Here is a 15,961-nt window from a genome sequence, read left to right as displayed (position 1 = left end):
TCTCCCCCCCACCCCCAACAACTCTTCTCCAACCACATCCCCCACCATGCGTGGCTACTATTATTTACAGACTCGAGGGCATAACTGGAACAGTGTTTGTTTGTTCTCCCCGTGACCTGCGTGGGTTTTCTCCAAGACCTTCGGTTTTCTCCCACACTCCAAAGACGTACAGGTTTTGTAGGTTAATTGGTTTGGTAAATGTAAAAATTGTCCCTCGTGGGTAAAGGATGGTGTTAATGTGCGGGGATCGCTGGTCGGCGCGGACCCGGTGGGCCGAAGGACCTGTTTCCGCGCTGTATCTCTAAACTAAACTAAACAGACTTTTCTTTACGGGATTGTCAACACTGATTCTCTGGCAGAATCACCACTCTTGCTCTGGCAGAATCACACTCAGGGACCAGGTTGATGGAGGTGACAGACTGTGGTGATCAGTCTAGCAGTGGTAGTGTCTGCTGTGTTTTATGTCAGGACACAAAGTGCTGGAGTAATTCAGCATGTCTGAAGAAGGGTCCCGACCCCAAACGTCACTTATCCATGTTCTCCACAGCTGCTGACTGGCCCGCTGAGTTACTCCAGCACTTTGTGTCTCTTTTTCGTAAGACAGCACCTGCAGTTCCTCATTTACACTTTAACTCCCCCTCCCATTCCCACACTGACATTTCTGTCCTGAGCCTCCCCCACTGTCAGAGTGAGGCCCAGCACAAATTGGAGGAACAGCACCTCATATTTCACTTGGACAGCTTACACCCCAACGGTATGAACATTGACCTCTCTAAATTCAAGTAACCTTCATTTCCCTTTTCCCCTTCCTAGTTCTCCGACCAGTCTGACTGTCCCCTTGATTAAATTTTATGTCTGTACGCTTCATTGTCAACTTCTCCCAGCTAACAATAATCTACTACATTTTTCTTGAACCCTACCTCCTTTGATGTCTCGTTATCACACCTCTTACTTGGTTCTCTCTGTGTCTCTTTCTCCCATGACTCTGTCTGCAGAAGGGTCTTAACCTGAAATGTCACCTATTTCTTCTAACCTGAAATGCTGCCTTTCCCGCTGAGTTACTCCAGGATTTTGTGTCTACCCTCGTTTCTCTGTTCTATTCTTGCCAAAGGGGGAGTGCAGAGAAGGTTCACCAGACTGATTCCTGGGATGTCAGGACTTTCATATGAAGAAAGACTGGATAGACTCGGCTTGTATTCGCTAGAATTTAGAAGATTGAGGGGGGATCTTATAGAAACTTACAAAATTCTTAAGGGGTTGGACAGGCTAGATGCAGGAAGATTGTTCCCGATGTTGGGAAGTCCAGAACAAGGGGTCACAGTTTAAGGATAAGGGGGAAATCTTTTAGGACCGAGATGAGAAAAACATTTTTCACACAGAGAGTGGTGAATCTCTGGAATTCTCTGCCACAGAAGGTAGTTGAGGCCAGTTCATTGGCTATATTTAAAAGGGAGTTAGATGGGGCCCTTGTGGCTAAAGGGGTCAGGGGGTATGGAGAGAAGGCAGGTACAGGATACTGAGTTGGATGATCAGCCATGATCATATTGAATGGCGGTGCAGGCTCGAAGGGCCGAATGGCCTACTACAGCACCTATTTTCTATGTTTCTATGTTTCTATTTTAATTGTTGGCTTGGGGTTAACCAGAGTGCATTCTTCTGCTCTTCTTCAAAGAATGTCAAATTTTTTGGTTGCCACTTTCACTCTGATAGCAGAATAAGCTTTTTCAGGTGCTCTTTGACTGACAATAATATGTAAAAATGATTGTAGGAAAATAATGACATTCCATGTACTCTAAATTCAAATATTCCAGAGAAAATGATGATCCCTGAAATCTTAAATGAAAAAAAAGGAATGACATTTTGTAAACCAGTATCTACAGTTCCTTGTTTCGAGTGTTTTGTGTCACATGGATATCCTTTAAGTTCATCAGTGGGGTGAAGATATAATCCAGCACTTATGTGCAATGTGATGAATTAAACTGATTGTTGATTGTTGAGATGGCAATCCTTGGATCGCGAGTCTTTTCAGAGAACTTGTCCATGTGTCTCCGAAGGGACAATGTTGCTTTTGATGTAAACAAGATGTCAGGAGGAGTCCATATGTGGTAGCTTGCCGTATTTATTTCTTCCCAAAAAGGTCTTTCCAGAAGTCAATGAAGTCAACATGTCACAACTTCTCCCCTCACGCGTGAAGTTCTGTATTCACCGAATGAATCATTTTCACTTTCCAAAAAAGAGAAACATGAAGCCTTTCACAACTTCAGAAATTCCAACTTAATCGCAGCCAATGAAGCGGTCACTGGTGTAATGCAGGAAAGTCAGGTCGCAGAGTAACTGGCAACAAAATCCAGCAAACAGCAATGTGATGTGACCAGAAGATTCACTTGATGACAAGGGGCTGATGGGATGGAGCTGAACAAAGGAGATGAGATCCTGGTGGACTCATGGGTGTGGAAAAGCAACAGAGAGGGGTGGATGACCTGAAATTAGAACTCTCAATGTTCCTACTATTGGGCTGTGGGCTAGTCAGTGTGTAATTTTACTTTGGGTTTGGTCTCACCATGATAATGGAAAGGCTGAGGACAGACAGCTGGGTGTGGGGATGGGAAGGGGAATTAAAATGACAATCTGCGGAAAGCTCAAGACGGCCGTCGTGAGCAGACTGAAGGTGCTCTTGTTTACGCTTGGTCATGCCAATATACACGAGGCCGTGTCATGAGCATGACATGCAACAGGTAGGAGGATCATGAAGGACATAAATAGCCCTTCCAGTCCATGCAGAGATTCACGTGCACCTCCTCGATCCAATGGTATGAACATTGAATTTTCCAATATCAGGTGACTGTGTCCCTTTGCCACTGCATCAGCACACCCAGGGTCCGTCTTCCTTTGCAGAAACAAGGAACTGCAGATGCTGGTATAGACCAAAGATAGGCACAAAGTGCTGGAGTAACTCAGCGGGTCAGGCAGCATCTCTAGAGAACATGGATGGGTGACGTTTCGGTTGGGACTCTTCTTCAGACTGAAAGTCGGGAGAGGCGGAGGAGGGATGAGAGCTGAATGTGAGAGATACCCGGACCAGGAACAACAAATAAAAAGCCAGTCAGGGCCGGCAACAAATGCAGGGTGGAACTCTGGTGGGCCCATTGTTGGCTAGGGAAGAGTGATATCAAGAGGGATACAACGTGGTGATCTGTGGAACTAGTTACGTAAATGACTAGGGTGGAGGAAAAGGGCAAGGTGGAAAGGGAGGGGAGTGTCAGTAGAAGTTACTTAAAATGAGAGAATTCAACATTCATACTGCTGGCTTGCAAGCTACCCAAGTGAAACACGAGGTGCTGTTCACCCTTTCCATTCCTCTCCACATCATTCCCTGGCCAACACCCTCTCCCATCGTCAAGTCAAGTCAAGTTTATTCGTCACATACACATACGAGATGTGCAGTGAAATGAAAAGTGGCATCTGGTTCCATCTGCCCATCAGCGACATACCTACCTATCTGCATTAAACTAAACAGTGGGGGGGGGGGGGGGGGGGGGGGGGGGGGTGGAGTCAACAACGTGGAAGCGTATGCGTGCAGTTAACGGGAAAGAGAGGTCACGTTTAAACTAACGGGGCAGGGGAATGTGATCCAATGCAAGGAGACAGAGGGACATAAAAGGAGGACAGAAGCAAAAGGTAGAAGGGAGATAAGAAAAACAAACCTGAAAGTTTTGTGCCTTAATGCGAGGAGCATTCGTAATGAGGTGGATGAATTGAATGTGCAGTTAATAGTTAAGGAATATGATATAGTTGGAATTACGGAGACATGGTTCCTGGGTGACCAAGACTGAGAGCTCAATATGCACGGGTATTCGATATTCAAGAAGGATGGACAGAATGGAAGAGGAGGTGGGGTGGCATTGCTGGTTAAAGAGGAGATTAATGCAATAATAAGGAGAGACATTAGCTTGGATGTTGTAGAATCAGTTTGGGTAAAACTGCAAAATAGCCAAGGGCAGAAAACGCTTGTTGGAGTTGTGTACAGACCACCAAACAGTAGGGAGGTTGGGAATAGCATCAAACAGGAAATACCTGTGTAGCAAAGGTACAGCAGTTATCATGGGTGACTTTAATCTACATGTAGATTGGGCCAACCAAATTGGTAGCAGTGCTGAGGAGGAGGATTTCCTGGAATGTATACGGGATGGGTTTTAAACCAATATGCAGTGGAACTGACTAGAGGGCAGGCCATCCTAGACTGGGTATTGTGTAATGAGGAAGGATTAGTTAGCAATCTTGTTGTGCAAAGCTCCTTAGGCAACAGTGACCATAATACGGTGGAATTCTGCATTTGGATGGAGAGTAACACGGTTAATTCAGAGACTAGAGTCCTGAACTTAAAGAAGGGAGACTTTGAAGGTATGAGAAAGGAATGGGATAGGATAGACTGGCAAATTATTCATAAAGTGTTAAAAGTGGAGATGCAATGGCAAAGATTTAAAGACCGCATGGATGAACTCCAAAAATTGTTCATCCCTGTCTGGCAAAAAAATAAAACGGGGAAGGCGGCTGAACTGTGGTTAACGAGGAAAATCAAGGATAATGTTAAATCCAAGGAAAAGGTATATAAATTGGCCAGAGGAAGCAGCAAACTGGAGGACTGGGAGAAATTTCTAACTCAACATAGGAGGACAAAGGGGTTAATTAAGAGGCGGGGGGGGGGGGGGAAGAGCACGAAAGAAACCTTGCAGGGAATATAAAAACAGACTCTAAAAGCTTCTTTAGATATGTAAAAAGGAAAATATTGACCCTTACAATCAGAGACAGGTGAATTTATAATGGGGAAACAAAGAAATGACAGAACAGTTAAACGAGTACTTTGGTTCTGTCCACACTAAGGAAGACACAAACAATCTCCCGGAAATACTAGGGGACCGAGGATCTAGTGGAAGGGAGGAACTGAAGAGAATCAGGAAATCGTGGATGCATTGGTGATCATTTTCCAGTGTTCCTCGACTCTGGATCAGTTCCTGTGGACTGGAGGGTAGCCAATGTAACTCAATTTTTTAAGAAAGGAGGGAGAGAGACAAATGGGGAATTATAGAGCAGTTAGCCTTACGTCGGTAGTGGGGAAGAGGCTTGAGTCGATTATTAAAGATGTTATAGCAGCGCATTTGGAAAGTAGCGACACCTTAGTGTGCTTGTACAACAGTCACTGAAAGCAGACCTGCCAACATTGGGCGAGAGTTGAGAATGGGAAATCTGGACCCACACCACGACAATGTCTACGACAAGCTACCCCCAGTCGATGTCAAGCTATGTCAACTGGCGACACGATTCCTCGCAAATCGGAACGACCACCTACGACAATCGGTCAATTTATTGTCGTATCGTTGCGGCACAACTTCATTCCCACCTCCTTGCGTATAACCTATTCGAACCCCTCCAATCTGGATTTCGCCCCCTCCATAGCACAGAAACTGCTCTGCTCAAAGTCCTCAACGACCTCCTCACCTCTGCTGACACTGGTTCCCTCAACATCCTCATCCTCCTCGACCTGAGTGCAGCCTTCGATACAGTGAACCATAACATCCTGCTTACCAAACTTGGGGACCTTGGCATTGAAGGTTCTGCACTCAGCTGGCTCCGTTCCTACCTTTCCAACAGATCCCACTTCATCTCTCTCCACAATCGCACCTCTGCTACAGCCACAGTCACTCAAGGCGTTCCCCAAGGCTCTGTTCTCGGTCCCCTCCTCTTCATCATCTACATCCTCCCCCTTGGTCATATACTCCATCACTTCAAACTGGACTTCCATTGCTATGCTGATGACACCCAGATCTATCTCAGCACCAAGTCCCCCCACCACCCCCCTCTCTCACAAGATGCAACTCAACTTCCTTAAATTAAACAGTAACAAAACAGAATTTCTCCTCGTTGGCTCCAAATCAACACTTACCAAAATTAACAACCCCACTCTCACTATTGACGGCACCACTGTCTCCCCATCTCCTCAGGCCCGCAACCTTGGCGTGATCTTTGACTCAACCCTCTCCCTTGAGCCTCACATCCACCATGTTGTCAAAACATCATTTTTTCACCTCTGCAACATTGCCAAAATCAGACCCTCTCTCACACCCCCTGCTGCTGAAAGACTCATCCCCGCCTTCATCTCCTCCTGACTGGACTACTGTAACTCTCTTCTCTTTGGCATTAATTCTAGCAACATCAACCGACTCCAACTGGTCCAGAACGCAGCCGCCCGACTCATTACCCACACCAAATCCTGGCATCACATCACCCCAGTCCTCAAAGAACTTCACTGGCTTCCCATTTCCCACCGGATCATCAACAAAATCCTGGTCCTCACCTACAAAGCCCTCAACCACTTGCCCCCCCCCTTATCTCACTGACCTCCTCTCCCCCTACCAACCCTCACGGTCCCTCAGATCCATTTCAGCCGGTCTCCTCTCCATTCTGAAATCCAACCTCTGCACTTTTGGAGACAGAGCCTTCTTCAGGGCAGCTCCCAGGCTCTGGAACTCCCTCCCACAATTGATCCGAACTTCTGAGTCCCTCACCATCTTCCAGTCCCACCTCAAGACCCATCTCTTCACCTCTGCCTATCCTTAGTCCCATGTCCCCCTCCCCTTTGCATCTCTGTCTTATTGCTCTATTTTGTTTTGTTCTTGACTCACCATGTAAAGCGATTTTGAGTCATTGAAAAGCGCTATACAAATATGTATTATTATTATTATTAATTTATGTCCAGCCGTGACAAGATACGACAAGCTACGGCGGGACTGACACATGATGAAATAATGGGTTGACTGGGCTTGTATTCACTGGAATTTAGAAGGATGAGAGGGAATCTTATAGAAACATATAAAATTCTTAAAGGATTGAACAGAAAAAAAAATCCCGAATTTGGGGAAGTCCAGAACCAGGGGTCACAGTTTAAGAATAAGAGGTAGGCCATTTAGGACTGAGATGAGGAAATGTTTTTCACCCAGTGAGTTGTGAATCTGTGGAGTTCTCTGCCACAGAAGACAGTGGAGGCCCATTCACTGGATGTTTTCAAGAGAGAGTTAGATTTTGCTCTTAGGGCTATCGGTATCAAGGGGTACTGATTTTAGATGATCAGCTATGATCATATGAATGGCTCGAAGGGCCGAATGGTGCTGGCTCGAAGGGCTGAATGGCCTGTTCCAGCATCTATTGTTCTATGTTTCTAAATGATGGTTTTTAAATGCCGTGGATGTAAATGAAAAAAAAACCATTATCAACTATGTGATTTTATGTTTTTCTCGCAAAGTGATAAGGAAATTGCTCAACTTGCTGGGTTTTTTCTGTCAAAGAAAGCAGGAGGCGGTTCTCTACTTAAGTGAATGAAATGTAACTAATTCATATGATTCTCATATTGAGAGCAAGATTTTTTTTGCGGGCTGGTAGGTTATTTATACTGCGAGTTACGTAATATAGGCTGGCCATTCCTTTATTTTGAAATACCAATCCACATGATGTGCATGGTAAACAGTTCGTACATTGCATTTCACTGCATCTCTTTTGAAGGAAACCCGGGTTCGATCCTGACTACGGTTGCTGTCTGTACGGAGTTTGCACATTCTCCCTGTGACCTGTGTAGGTTTTCTCCGAGATCTTCGGTTTCCTCCCACACTCCAAAGACGTACAGGTATGTAGATTAATGGGCTTGGTATAAAATGTTTTGAGTGTGTGTGTGTGTGTGTGTGTGTAGGATAGTGTTAATGTGCGGGGACTGCTGGTTGGTGCAGACTCGGTGGGCTGAAGGGCCTGTTTCCGCATTGTATCTCTAAACTAAACTAAACCAAGAAACCTCCATGCTCCATAAAATAATTTAGTGAAATCAACTCAATGTGGATAAATGTGAGGTTATCCATTTTGGTGGCAAATACAGGAAAGTAGACTATTACCTGAATGGTGGCCGATTAGGAAAAGGGGAGATGCAACGAGACCTGGGTATCATGGTACACCAGTCATTAAAAGTAGGCATGCAGTTGCAGCAGGCAGTGAAGAAAGCGAATGGTATGTTAGCATTCATAGCAAAAGAATTTGAGTATAGGAGCAGGGACATTCTACTGCAGTTGTACAGGGTCTTGGTGAGACCACACCTGGAGTATTGCGTACAGTTTTGGTCTCCTAATCCGAGGAAGGACATTCTTACCATAGAGGGAGTACAGAGAAGGTTCACCAGACTGATTCCTGGGATGTCATGACTTTCATATGAAGAAAGACTGGATAGACTCGGCTTGTACTCGCTAGAATTTAGAAGATTGAGGGGGGATCTTATAGAAACTTTCAAAATTCTTAAGGGGTTGGACAGGCTAGATGCAGGAAGATTGTTCCCGATGTTGGGGAAGTCCCGAACAAGGGGTCACAGTTTAAGGATAAAGGGGAAATCTTTTAGGACTGAGATGAGAAAAACATTTTTTACACAGAGAGTGGTGAATCTCAGCAATTCTCTGCCACAGAAGGTAGTTGAGGGCAGTTCATTGGTTATATTTAAGAGGGAGTTAGATGTGGCCCTTGTGGCTAAAGGGATCAATGGATATGGAGAGAAGGCAGGTACAGGATACTGAGTTGGATGATCAGCCATGATCATATTGAATGGCGGTGCAGGTATGAAGGGCCGAATGGCCTACTCCTGCCCAATTTTCTATGTTTCTATGTAATATGGGTGATCACTTTTATCATGATACACAAATTATATCCTCTTGGATATCAGAAACCTACATCTCACAAAACAGCCCAGTGTTTTCTGGCAGCCCCCCACCCCTCTATACCTCCACACACCATGAACGAGCTCCTGTAAAAAAAAAAATGACAACATATCAGAGTAACTGTAAAACGTAGAGAAAAAAGTGCTGGTCTTTTTTTGAAAATCATATATTTGCAGTTCCTTGTTTGTAGCTCAAGCTCAAAAATCTTGCTCACTTTCTAACCCCATTAAGTCCTGTGCAACCATCATTTCTCTGCTGATTCATATATGCAACAGATTTGTTCTAGCAGCGCTTGGATTTTATGTTCAAAAAGTGTTTCCTCGTCTCCATTCTAAATGGCTTACTCCTTATTCTTAAACTAAGTGGCCCCTGTTTCTGGACTCCCCCAACATTGGGAACATGTTTCCTGCCAAGAAAATGAAACATCGCTGTCCTTTTGTTTGGCAGATTTCCCCCAGCCGCCAGAGCAGTGGATTCACTAGGCAGTCGCCACGTGGTCGCCGGGGTGTCGCCTGTATGGTCGTGAGTCGTCTCCTCACTCGCCCAAAAATTCGTGCCGTTTTTCTGGTCGCCGCTGGATTTTGAAATGTTCAAAACTTTTCGGTGACAGTTGGCTTGTCGTAGGTTGTCGCCGGTGCTGACTTCGGTGAATTCCATTGGCAACTACCTACGTCAACCGGCGACAGGTACCGGCGACTGAATTGATGTAGGTTGTAGTAAGTGAGGTCGTAGGTGGACGTCCTAATGTGTCGCCGTTGTCCGTAGCTTGCCGTAGCTGGACGTTGACTAGGTGGTAGGTTGTTGTGAGCATTGTCGTAGACATTGTCATGGGGGGAGGGGTCTAGTCACCGACAGTCGCCGAAAAAATCGCCTAAGTGGGACAGGCCCATTACATTCATGGATTGACCAATCTCATTGTACAGGCGTTCTGGAATCCTGAGAATCCTTTCCTCGTAATAGATTGTTAAGGGTTTGGACACGCTAGAGGCAGGAAACATGTTCCCGATGTTGGGGGAGTCCAGAAACAGGGGCCACTTAGTTTAAGAATAAGGAGTAAGCCATTTAGAACAGAGACGAGGAAACACTTTATCTCACAGAGAGTGGTGAGTCTGTGGAATTCTCTGCCTCAGAGTGCGGTGGAGGCAGGTTCTCTCGATGCTTTCAAGAGAGAGCTAGATAGGGCTCTTAAAGATAGCAGAGTCAGGGGATATGGGGAGAAGGCAGGAAACGGGTACTGATTGTGGATGATCAGCCATGATCACAGTGAATAATAATAATAATGTTTATTTATATAGCACTTTTCAACAAAACCAGTATTTGAACCAAAGTGCTTTACAGAGATTGATTAAATTAATTGAACAGATCAAATGTCAATAAATCCATACAAAACAAAAAAAGAAAAAAAAAGAAAAAGAAAAAAAAAATGAATGGCGGTGCTGGCTCGAAGGGCCGAATGGCCTACTCCTGCACCTATTGTCTATTGTCTATTTCTGGTTATTAAACTACAAGTGAAAATCCTGCCTCATTATGTAAAATCCCTCATAAAACCAGAGAAGCATTGAACAAGACTCTATTCACGCAGTTAGGCAGCAGTCAGGTGATTATAGGATTTCAGAGTAAAACTGGAGCTTGATACCAATTGCATAGCAACACATTAACAGTGGAGTGCAAGAGTGCAAAACTGTTTTTCAGGTCAGGACAGGTTCAAAATTCAAATCACTTTGCTGTGTCTGTTGTGTGAAGCATCTTTTATTTTGTGTATACACTGATATTTTATGTCACAAATAGGAAGACATAGATGCTAGAATTAACTGACAGACTAGTTTCACTTCATATTGTTAGCAAATAACAACAAATCAAAAATAGTAGAAATAAGGAACTGCAGATGCTGGTTCATACACAAAAGCACACAAAGTGTTGGAGTAACTCAACAGGTCAGGCAGTATCTCTGCAGAACACAGATAGGCAATGTATCCGGTCAGAATGAAGAAGGGTCCTGACCCAAAACGTTGCCTACTCATGTATTCACGAGATGCTGCCTGGCCCGCTGAGTTACTCTGGCACTTAGTGCCCTTCTCTGGTGAACGTGGATAGGTGACGTTTCAGGTCGGGACCCTTCTTCAGACTCAAACAGCATTCTTCACAAATCAAAGGTACTTTCCATTATAAAAATATAGGAAACATGACTTTTGGTTTTACGTGCTAGAAATGTTAGTTTTTATTCCTCTTGGGCCACTTTGGGTTTCATTCAGAAAGCTCTCCAAATATGCAGTTTTATATCGAAAACACATAAATGGACAAATTTGTCAACCGTCCAACACATTCACCAACCCAGCATTCAACAATAATTTAAGAAAGAACTGCAGATGCTGGAAAAATCGAAGGTAGACAAAAATGCTGGGGAAACTCAGCGTGTGAGGCAGCGTCTATGGAGCGAAGGAAATGGGCGACGTTTCAGGTCGAGACCCTTCTTCAGACTGATGTGGGGGTGGGAAGAAGAAAGGACGAGGTGGAGACAGTGGACTGTGGGCGAGCTGGGAAGGGGAGGGGAAAGAGGGAGAAAGCAAGGACTACCTGAAATTGGAGAAGTCAATGTTCAGACCACTGGAGTATAAACTACCCAAGCAAAATATGAGGAGCTGTTCCTCCAATTTGCGGTGGGACTCACTCTGGCCATGCAGGAGGCCCAGGACAGAAAGGTCGGATTTGGAATGGGAGGGGGAGTTGAAGTGCTGAGCCACGGGGAGATCAGCTCTCCCACAACCTACTGTCTCCGCCTCTTCATTTCTTCTTTCAGCCCCCCATCCCCCACCCCCACATCAGTTTGAAGAAGGGTCTTGACTCGAAACGTCACCTATTCCTTCTCTCTGCCTTACCCGCTGAGTTTCTCCAGCATTTTTGTCTACCTTCAACAATAATTTGTTTTCCTTTTGATGCTGAATTCTCAAGCCACAAGATCAACACCATCATTAACTGTTCAAGATAAAGCAGAATGGTGAGAATTTGTTATTACTGTAATGCAGCTCATGCCATTTCCCTCCTGCCCTCCACATCATCCCTCTCTGCGAAGTCTTCGTCTGATTTTCTTACACATTATTTTTGTTTCTGAACTTAGGCCATTGAGTATGCGATTCGATGGTTTGAACAGGTAGGGGTGGTGCTTTCAACACTACTCAGCCCTTCTACTGGTTTAACCTTCTGATATTGAATATCTGACTCCAGCAGAGCGCATGTAAACTTGCAAAATACACATGTAGGAATCAGTAGTAAGGAAGGCAAATGCAATGCTAGCATTTATTTCAAGAGGGTTAGAATACAAAAACAGGGATGTAATGCTGAGGCTCTATAAGGCGCTGGTTAGGCAGTATTTTGTGTATTGTGAGCAGTTTTGGGCACCACATCTGAGGAAGGATGTGCTGGCTCTGGAGGGGGTCCAGTGGAGGTTTACAAGAATGATCCCAGGAATGAGTAGGCTAACATAAGACGAGCGTTTGACGGCACTGGGCCTCTACTCGCTGGAGCTTAGTAGGATGAAGGGGGATAGAGCTTGGATAGAGTGGATGTCGAGAGGATGTTTCCATTAGTGGGAGAGTCTAGGACCAGTGGTCATAGCCCCAGAATTAAAGGTCGTTCCTGTAGGAAGGAGATGAGGAGGAATTTTTTTTTAGTCAGAGGGTGGAGAATCTGTGGAATTCTTTGCTACAGAAGGCTGTGGTGGCCAAGTCAATGGATAATTTTTAAGGCAGAGATAGATAGATTCTTGATTAATAAGGGTGTCAGGGATTATGGGGAGACGGCAGGAGAATGGGGTTAGGAGGGAGAGATAGATCAGCCATGATTGAATGGTGGAGTAGACTTGATGGGCCGAATGGCCTAATTCTGCTCTCATCATTTCCTATCATGTGGAACGGGAGGCACTGGTGCCCTTATCTGTGGAGAAAAACTGAATCTCCCTTGAACACTTCCCTGGAAACTCTGCATGAATATTGAATCTGCAATGGTCAAACTGGAGATCTTCCTTCTCTGTGCCCTGTAAATTCCAAACAGTGGCACCAAAAATAAACATTTCATAAAACTAATGATCAATTTGGGAAAACAGGAAGAGAATCGCCAAAATATTTAATAATTCCTCTTCCATTCATTCTTCAATTTTCCAAAGCTCCAATTAATGTCATGGTGAATAACCTCCTAACTACTCTCCTTTCCATTGTAAGATTGACTCCCCTCCACTCCCCCACCCTCCTTACAATCGGTCTGAAGAAGGATCCCAACCTGAAACGCCATCCATCCATGTTCTCCAGGGATGCTGCCTGGCTAGCTGAGTTACTCCAGCATGTTGTGTCTTATTTTGTAACCCAGCATCTGCAGTTCCTTGTTTCTACAAACAAGGAAGCAGCTGCTTCCTCTCTAAAACAAAACCGTTTTACCGTTCTGTTGTTTACTTACACTGGGAGATTATGTAAGTGGAGTTTCATTGCTTCCGAAGATAATATTGAGGTAATGACCCTTCCTGCGAACACAATGGAACATCTTTTCCAATGAATACCTGGCATGTTGGAAGCAATTCATGCATTGTGAAATGAGTCTAAACGTCACAAACATTTCCTCAAAAATCAAGGTTGTTGCAAAACTGATACAGAACATTTCCTAGAATTCCAATTCTCACATTAGAGTTTCGGTTTCAATTAAATTGTTTGGTTTATTTTTTGTAATACCGCATTAGCATATACACAGGGCCCTCCATAATGTTTGGGACAAAGACCCATCATTTATTTATTTGCCTCTGTACTCCACAATTTGAGATTTGTAATAGAAAAAAATGACATGCGGTTAAAGTGCACATTGTCAGATTTTATTAAAGTGTGTTTTTCTACATTTTGGTTTCACCATGTACAAAATTACAGCTGTGTTTATACATAGCCCCCCCCATTTCAGGGCACCATAATGTTTGGGACACATGGCTTCACAGGTGTTTGTACTTGCTCAGGTGTGTTTAATTGCCTCCTTAATGCAGGTATAAGAGAGCTCTCAGCACCTAGTCTTTCCTCCAGTCTTTCCATCACCTTTGCAAGCTTTTATTGCTGTTTATCAACATGAGGACCAAAGTTGTGCATAGGGACTGGCAGGCCAAGGAAGACCTCCACAGCTGATGACAGAAGAATTCTCTCAAAAATAAAGAAAAATCCCCAAACACCTGTCCGAAAGATCAGAAACACTCTTCAGGAGTCAGGTGTGGATTTGTCAATGACCACTGTCCACAGAAGACTTCACGAACAGAAATACAGAGGCTACACTGCAAGATGCAAGTTAGCCACAAAAATAGGGTGACCAGGTTACAGTTTGCCAAGAAGTACTTAAGAGAGCACACACAGTTCTGGAAAAAGGTCTTGTGGACAGATGAGACGAAGATTAACTTATATAAGAGTGATGGCAAGAGCAAAGTATGGAGGAGAGAAGGAACTGCCCAAGATCCAAAGCATGCCACCTCATCTGTGAAACACAGTGGTGGGGGTGTTAAGGCCTGGGCATGTATGGCTGCTGAAGGTACTGGCTCACTTATCTTCATTGATGATACAACTGCTGATGGTACAGGTAGTAGCATAATGAATTCTGAAGTGTATAGACACATCCTATCTGCTAAAGTTCAAACAAATGCCTCAAAATGCATTTGCCGGCAGTTCATTCTACAGCAAGACAATGATCCCAAACATACTGCTAAAGCAACAAAGCTAAAAAATGGTCAATTCTTGAGTGGCCAAGAATTTTTCTCCGTGTCTCCCCCCCCTTTGCGGCCTACAACGTGGAGTGGTGCGGCCATGTTCCGATCCATCCCGATTCCGGAGCTTCGATCATCCTGACAAGAGGGCTTATACAGCGGACCGTCAGCAACGGCCCCGTTCAAAGGCCTGACCACGGGTAAACAAAGGAGGAAGATGACTGAACTTTATTGCCTTCCATCACAGTGAGGAATGTGGATTCCACTGTGGTGGATGTTTATGTTAAACTTTATTTTATGTGCTGTGAATTTTTGCTTTTTACTTAGTATGGCTGTATGGTAACTCAAATTTCACTGTACATTGGTACATGTGAGAATTAAATTGAATCTTGAATCACCCAATCTGAACCCAATTGAGCATGCCTTTTATATGCTGAAGAGAAAACTGAAGAGGACTGCCCCCCCCCAAAACAAGCATAAGCTAAAGATGGCTGCAATATACAGGCCTGGTAGAGCATCGCCAGAGAAGACACCCAGCAACTGGTGATGTCCATGAATCGCAGACTTCAAACAGTCATGGCTTGCAAAGGATATACTAAGCATGACTACTTTCATTTACATGACATTGCTGTGTCCCAAACATTATGGTGCCCTGAAATGGGGGGACTATGTATAAACACAGCTGCAATTTCTACATGGTGAAACCAAAACGTATAGAAATGGCCTTTATTAAAATCTGACAATGTACACTTTAACCACATGTGATTTTTATTATTACAAATCTCAAATTGTGGAGTACAGAGGCAAATACATAAATGATGGGTCTTTGTCCCAAACATTATGGAGGGCATTGTAACATGAAGTGCTCAGTTGGAATGAAAAATTGAAAACATTAATACCGTAATTAATTATCAGAGTGGCAGTGGGGAGACTGTACAGAGGTGTATAAGATCATGAGGGGAATGCAGAGAAGGGGGGTAGGTCTTTTACCCAGAATAGGGTAAAGGACCTAGTAGGCAGGGACTATAACACAATTTAAAAGACATTTGGACAGGTAGATGGATAGGAAAGGTTTAGAGGGATCTTGACCAAATGCAGCCTGGTGTGACTGTGTAGATGGTGCATGTCGGTCGACATCTTGGTGGTAGTCAGCACGGTGGCCCAGCGGTAGAGTTGCGGCCTTACAGCACCAGCGACCTGGGTTCGATCCTGACTATGGGTGCTGTCTGTACGGAGTTTGTACGTTCTCCCCGCGGATTTTCTCTGAGTGCTCCGTTTCCTCCCACACTCCATAGATGTACAGGTTTGTAGGTTAATTGGCTTCGGTAAAATTGTAAATTGTGTATTGGATAGTGTTAGGATACGGTGTGGACCCTTTGGGCTGAAGGGCCTGTTTCCAAACTGTATCTCAAGTCTAGAGACATCGGCAAGTTGTGCCTGTTATCGTGATGTATGACTCCATGACCCTAATAATAAATGATTAAGAAAACATCTGAGGAATATT

The sequence above is a fragment of the Leucoraja erinacea genome, chromosome 9, assembly GCF_028641065.1.
Source record: "Leucoraja erinacea ecotype New England chromosome 9, Leri_hhj_1, whole genome shotgun sequence".
Lineage (NCBI taxonomy): Eukaryota > Metazoa > Chordata > Chondrichthyes > Rajiformes > Rajidae > Leucoraja > Leucoraja erinaceus.
The sequence above is the reverse complement of the archived record's forward strand: the minus strand, read 5'-3'. Positions refer to the sequence as shown.